This window comes from Neolamprologus brichardi, chromosome 18 (assembly GCF_056152115.1).
Source record: "Neolamprologus brichardi isolate AB-2024 chromosome 18, ASM5615211v1, whole genome shotgun sequence".
In the NCBI taxonomy this organism is placed as follows: domain Eukaryota; kingdom Metazoa; phylum Chordata; class Actinopteri; order Cichliformes; family Cichlidae; genus Neolamprologus; species Neolamprologus brichardi.
Window position 1 is genome coordinate 20,751,303 of NC_142121.1, and position 6,567 is coordinate 20,757,869.

The window sequence follows — 6,567 nt, forward strand, 5'->3', positions numbered from 1 at the left end:
GACAGATTCAAAAGGAAAGCAGTACCAAATGCCAGACAAAGACAACAGTGACAAACAAAAAGACAAAAAAACTAAGACCCCCCATAAACTCTTCATTTTATAAACAAGTAGCAACACATGGCTGCCAAAATGGATAAATCATCTTCATGCTTTTAAAACCCCAAACACAGAATTCACAATACCAAAAATGACTTTATTATAAACGTGTGCAGCATGCTGGAAGGTTTTAGTCAGTTACACAAACAATAACAATGCTCAGTAGAAAGAAATGACAATAACCGTGTGCCCTTTCATACTGCTGTTTCAGTATCCCCATTTCTGGCAGCAAGTACAGCGCGCGACAGTCAAGATGATCAAGTATGCTACATACAGAACAGTGCGGCGAAGTAAATGCAAGTGCACAAACAGATTCAGCCTGGCATCATGTGGTAATAAATGACTGGTTAGACGAAGTTAAATGAACAAAAGTAGCCATTCATTAATCTTTTAATCAATCAACTTCTAAATACAGTATATTGCAGATGTAATGAGAGGGTGTGTGACCTCGCAAATGCCTTTACACTCATAATTCTTTGTTTAATTAGACAACCAACGTGCTACAATAAGACTAATTAATTCCAATTAAGTGTAAAATCTGCTCACCCTTAATTGATAACATAACAATTTCAGCTCATTATTTCCATCTATTGATACCAAGGCCAGGCCAGTCATTGCACATGCTGCTCTTTGTGCGTTTTTCATTGATTTCCCTCGTTTCAGTATGGACAACAAACTGCAGATGAGCACGCTCTCTTTAATTATGAAGGCCCACTATGCACTTTTGCTCCAGACCTACTGGAGCAAAAGTGCATCAATGAAAAATACATCAATAACAAGACAGGTATGAGACAGATATTGCATATGAGGCTAAGATCTATCATTAATTAGATGTTACACACCACAATTTGAGATCTGTTACTGCCGATTAGCGTCTTGAATAGGAACTATAGAGATACCATTAACACACATTAGTCATGAATTGGCTATGCAAAGCCAATAATTCCTTGGTTATAGCTGCCTGGGTGCGAGCCATTAAACATTCATATGCAAAGGTGTTTTTTTTTTTTAAAGATGTACTATTATTATATGGTAGAATCTGAATTTGTCCAATAGTGAAAATCAATTACAGTGAAAAGTTTTTGTAGTACAAGTCACAAGCAGATATTTCGACCCTGTCAAGGATCAGCACTGGTCATAATATGGCAGCAAGACCTTATTATCCAGTAGTCTCGGATTGAGCTCCACCATCACTGACGGCAGGATACTGTGATCAGTCACACTTTATAATATGGAAGAGTCAAGGCTTACTTTAGTGCTTCGGCTGATTCCTTCTTTTATCTGTGTCTCTCTTGCGTTTTCCTGACAAATAAGACAGTTTTATAGTTGCAGTGTGCTGCTTTGGTTTTAGCAGTCAGTCAGTCGTTCTTATGCAGCATCATTTATATGCAGCAGGTACTGGTGTCATTTTAAGACCTAGACCTGCCATGATGTTCAGGTTTACTGTAGGAGGGCTGTTTTAACTCATGACTTGAGAGAAATGTGACACTCAGCAAAATTTGGATATCAAGACAGAAAGATGCTTTTTAACTTTTAACTATAAGCTATGTGTTTATATGGCTCAGCTTGTTTTATTATTTCCAGCACACAAATGTTTATATTAGATATATTTAGTGTATTTTCCTGAAAAATAGAGACTGAAAAGGGATTATACATATAATCTCTTTTGACAAAATCTCCACCAGCTGAAAAATGAGCTACTGTACAACATGGATAATCTTATCTGCAACCGAATGCACACAATGGAGTTCCCACACTCTAAGAATTAATTTAATGGAGCACACTGTATGCACGAGTGATCGTAAAATCATTACCAAACAGCATCCAACAGGTAGACGTGAATATTTGTCTTTATTTAGTTATTCGCTTGCCTGCTTTATTTGCATATGTATTTAATATTTTGTGGAGCCCCTGCTTTTAGTCCAGGCACACAGAGGAAGCAGGACATCAGCAGAATATCAATCCCCCAAGGCTGATGAGCACGTATGGAGGAGTGTTGAAAAACACACGGGCGGCACACTGGCCATCTATCATCTTCACCGGACTATTCGGCACATCCTTACCAAGGACAACACTCATGTTTACACAATGGAAATGATCTCAGATGAATATCTGATAAGGCTTTCCCTGGTGCATTACTCCACATGCTTCACTGATAATAAAGTGTTAGTGTGAAGATTACAGCAGAGAAAACATTTTCTTAAACCTTTGACACAGTGTCGTAAATCGAAAAGAGCGCAATGCATCATTGGAGTTGCTTTTAGTGATGATTGCATACATGTGTGTATATTTATGGGCCAGATTCTATGTAAAGAGGTCAGATTGACAATGTTAACAAAACTGCAGCATACTAAAATATATTTTTCTTTTTGAATGATCTTTACTTCTAAGCCAAGCAGAGCAGAGAAAGAAATCATATAGAGTGCACCATATCTGTCGTTGCCGTCACCAAATCATGTTTTCTAGTGATTCCTAATGTCTCAAAGAGAGATAAGTAGAAAATAATCACGTAGTGGGCCTGTCACAGGCTGAAAGTCAAGTAACATTAGATGCACAATGGAGTATGAGGTTTTGTGAGCTTCTGATCTTCATGTAAAAGCCATGCTAGATTGTAAAATACCGCTTAGATGGTGTGCTAATCCCTTCATGTTTTTATTGAACCATTAATATTAAATGTCCCCTGCTTATTAAATGTAGTAGGTTATTTACTATATTGCTTACATTATGCTGAATACCTGCGTTACTTGGTACTAGAAGTATACAGCTGTTGGGGGGCAGACTACAGAAATTAGAAAACAAAGGAACACATTTCATATGCAGATTTTGAATGACAGCTTGCTTTTTTGCTTGAGAAATACCAGGTGTCACGCAGTGCCACTCAAGATGGTGTGTTTGACCACCATTTTTATTCACTGGGCGGCATCTGGCACTGAATAAACAGTGTTTAACAAGCTCTGAATGACATATTGTGAAGAAAAAAACCCAGATATTAAAACACACTTGTACAGAGAGGCCAACAAGCTCGAAGGCAGCGTGTCTGCTTTGCTTCTGCTGAACTTGTTTGTTCCTGTCACTCATCTGCTAAATTTAGCCGGTTAGCCCGTAGCTAGAACAACCAACAATGCCAATGTAACTCTTCATCAACCAACAATACAGCGCCCCTCCAATTAAACAGAGTACACAGGCAGATTAACGAGTAACTTTGCTTATTAATAAGAATCCATATGCATAAAAAGCTCAAGTTTATAGGTCATATTTTACATAGCTGTAATTTTTAAATGACATATTATGATAGGAAATGCATTTTTATAAGAAAAAAAGTTTCTAATTTGAAATCTAACTGGAAATGTACAGATGCCAAAACAAAAAGAGCAAAAAGTTAGGAAAGATGTCTGTGAAGGTTCTCAGTCATCCAGGTCAACGTAGTCAAAGGAGCTTGCAAAGAAAAGCGTCTGGACTTCTTTAAGTTACTTGAAGACGTTTCACCTCTCATCCGAGAAGCTTCTTCAGTTCTAAGGTCAAAAGGTTCTTCAGTTCTAAGGTCAAATGGTGGAGAGTCCCAGATATAAACCTGGTGGGAGTGTCCCCCCCACAGAGGGACAAAAGGACCCCCTACGAAGCCTTAAAGCGAGACCCCACAAGCAGCTACAAAAAGAAAGTTATAGCTTGCCCTCAAGACTTGGAAAAGGACAAAATCATTGACCGCCTTACTTATCACCGCCTTTACCCAGGGGATGCCATACCCTGCATTTACGGACTTCCAAAAATCCACAAGGAAGCTGTCCCACTCAGACCCATAGTCAGTAGCATAAACTCAGCCACTTATAACATTGCAAAACACCTTGCTACCATCCTTGCTCCTCTCGTGGGGAACACCCCACACCACATCAAGAACTCCACCGACTTCACTGACAAGGTCCAGAAACTTACCCTGGATCCAGATGAAACCATGGTGTCCTTAGATGTAGTCTCTCTCTTCACGTGCATACCCACCATGGAGGCAGTGGAGACTGTCAGAAAACGACTACAAGAAGACAACTCCTTGGAGGACAGGACCAACTTCACACCCGATCAGATTTGCACACTGTTAGACCTCTGCCTCACCACTACATATTTCAAATACAACGAAGGCTATTACAGACAAAAACATGGCTGTGCCATGGGCTCCCCCGTGTCACCTAGTAGCCAACCTTTACATGGAGGAAGTGGAAAGGAAGGCTCTTGGCTCTTTCAAAGGAAGAGTACCCAGCCACTGGTACAGATATGTAGACAACACCTGGGTCAAAATCAAGACACAAGAAGTGGAATCCTTCACTACGCACATTAACGCTGTGGATAAAAACATCAAGTTCACCAGGGAAGACACAAAGGATAACTGTTTGCCTTTCCTGGACTGCGCTGTGCACATTGAAGAGAATGGCAACCTCAACATCGAAGTTTACCGGAAGCCCACACACATGGACCAGTACCTCCTGTTTGACTCCCATCACCCTCTGGAACACAAACTTGGAGTAATTAGGACCCTACACCACCGGGCAGAACATGTTCCCTCTAAGCCTGAAGGAAAAAAGAAGGAACACACGCATGCAAAGGAAGCACTCAAAACGTGCGGCTATCCTAAATGGGCATTCTTAAAGTCAGCAAAGAGGCACAGAAAAGAAGATCAGACACCAGCGAGGGAGGATAAGAAGGACAGACGCAACAACATTGTCATCCCCTATGTAGCCGGTGTATCAGAGAAACTCAGGAGGGTTTTCTCCAAGCATGACATCCCGGTGTACTTCAGACCCAGCAACACGCTCAGACAAAAACTGGTTCACCCGAAAGACAAAATGCCAAAACACAGACTTAACAATGTGGTGTATGCTGTACAGTGCAGCGAGGAATGCCCAGACCTCTACATTGGAGAGACCAAACAGCCACTTCACAAGCGCATGGCACAACATAGAAGAGCCACCTCCACAGGACAAGATTCAGCAGTCCATCTGCATCTTAAGGATAAAGGTCACTCTTTCGAGGATGCCAATGTTCACATTTTGGACAGAGAGGACAGATGGTTTGAAAGAGGAGTGAAAGAAGCCATCTATGTCCACTGTGAGCGACCATCTTTGAAAAGAGGTGGTGGTTTATGACACCAACTGTCTGCCATCTATAATCCAGTTTTGAGATCCCTTCCCAGACGCCTTAAGGCCCACTCACATCCTGGGCCATCTGACCTCAGGAATTCACATGATAAGGTGGGGCCAGGTTTCACAATGAACTCACCCGAAACTCTGGCTGATTGGGACCCACACCCAGTTTCACACCTTGGCTCAGGCGATTAGAGGATCATCAGGGGGTCCTTTTGTCCCTCTGTGGGGGGACACTCCCACCAGGTTTATATCTGGGACTCTCCACCATTTGACCTTAGAACTGAAGAAGCCTCTCGGATGAGAGGTGAAACGTCTTCAAGTAACTTAAAGAAGTCCAGACGCTTTTCTTTGCAAGCTCCTTTGACAAAAGTTAGGAAAGGATTTTCTTAAATGTTCCAGAAATAATTGGTATTAGTACAGGACTCTGCTCTTCGGGGCTTCACAAGTATGATTGGACAACAAGCATTGTACATAGTCTGTTATCTGAATGGTGTAATTGATGTGAGAATTTGACTGGCTACAGTCCACCAGTAACCCTGCAGTTTTTCTGAGAAAAAAGCCTTTGTTTTCCCAGCACTTGACTTGAATCTTCATCTGAGGTTTGATCACCCTCCCAATGAAGGAAAGAGGAGGACTGGAGGGGGCCTCGAGCAGGGGCACTTTTCTCTTTATGCCAGTACCAGCTGCATCTCTGGGCACACAGAAACAGTATTAAGGTAGACACGTTTCTTTTGTGTTTCAGACACTGTGATGACTGCCAGTATTCACAGGTACTGCCTGGGATAGAGAGGGGAACCTTTGGATGTGTGTGGGTAGGATGCACCAACAGGAGCTCCTTTTACTTGAGAGGACACCCACAGGCTCCAGTGGGAGATGTTCTGACTGTGAGATGCCTACAAAGCTGGAGGTGGTGAGCAGAGGAAAAAAAAAAAAAAAAAAGCAAAGAAATGTAAATTATTTTGCTCATTTGAAAAAAGGACAGACTGTGGGATACAGAGTGTTAAAAATCAGTTTACATCCTGCTTAGCTTTCTCAAAATAACCCAGTTTAGACAATGTTCTACAGCACAAGGGAATTAATCGGGCCCTGCAGGCAAATTAGTGGGACACTTGTACCTGCATGGCAATGTTTACAGGGATTCTGCTCAGCATTCAGAGCACAGGGAAACACATTAAACAAGGTAACTTCTGACTTTGGTACGAATGCCAGTTTTCATTCTTTGCACAGCTTTATTCATAATGCTCTCATAAAAAGACAGTGGAAAACATTTCTGAAAAGGCCATTTTTCTGGAAGCCTGTGCCACAGCATTAAAACCACTCACAGTTAATATTGATCACA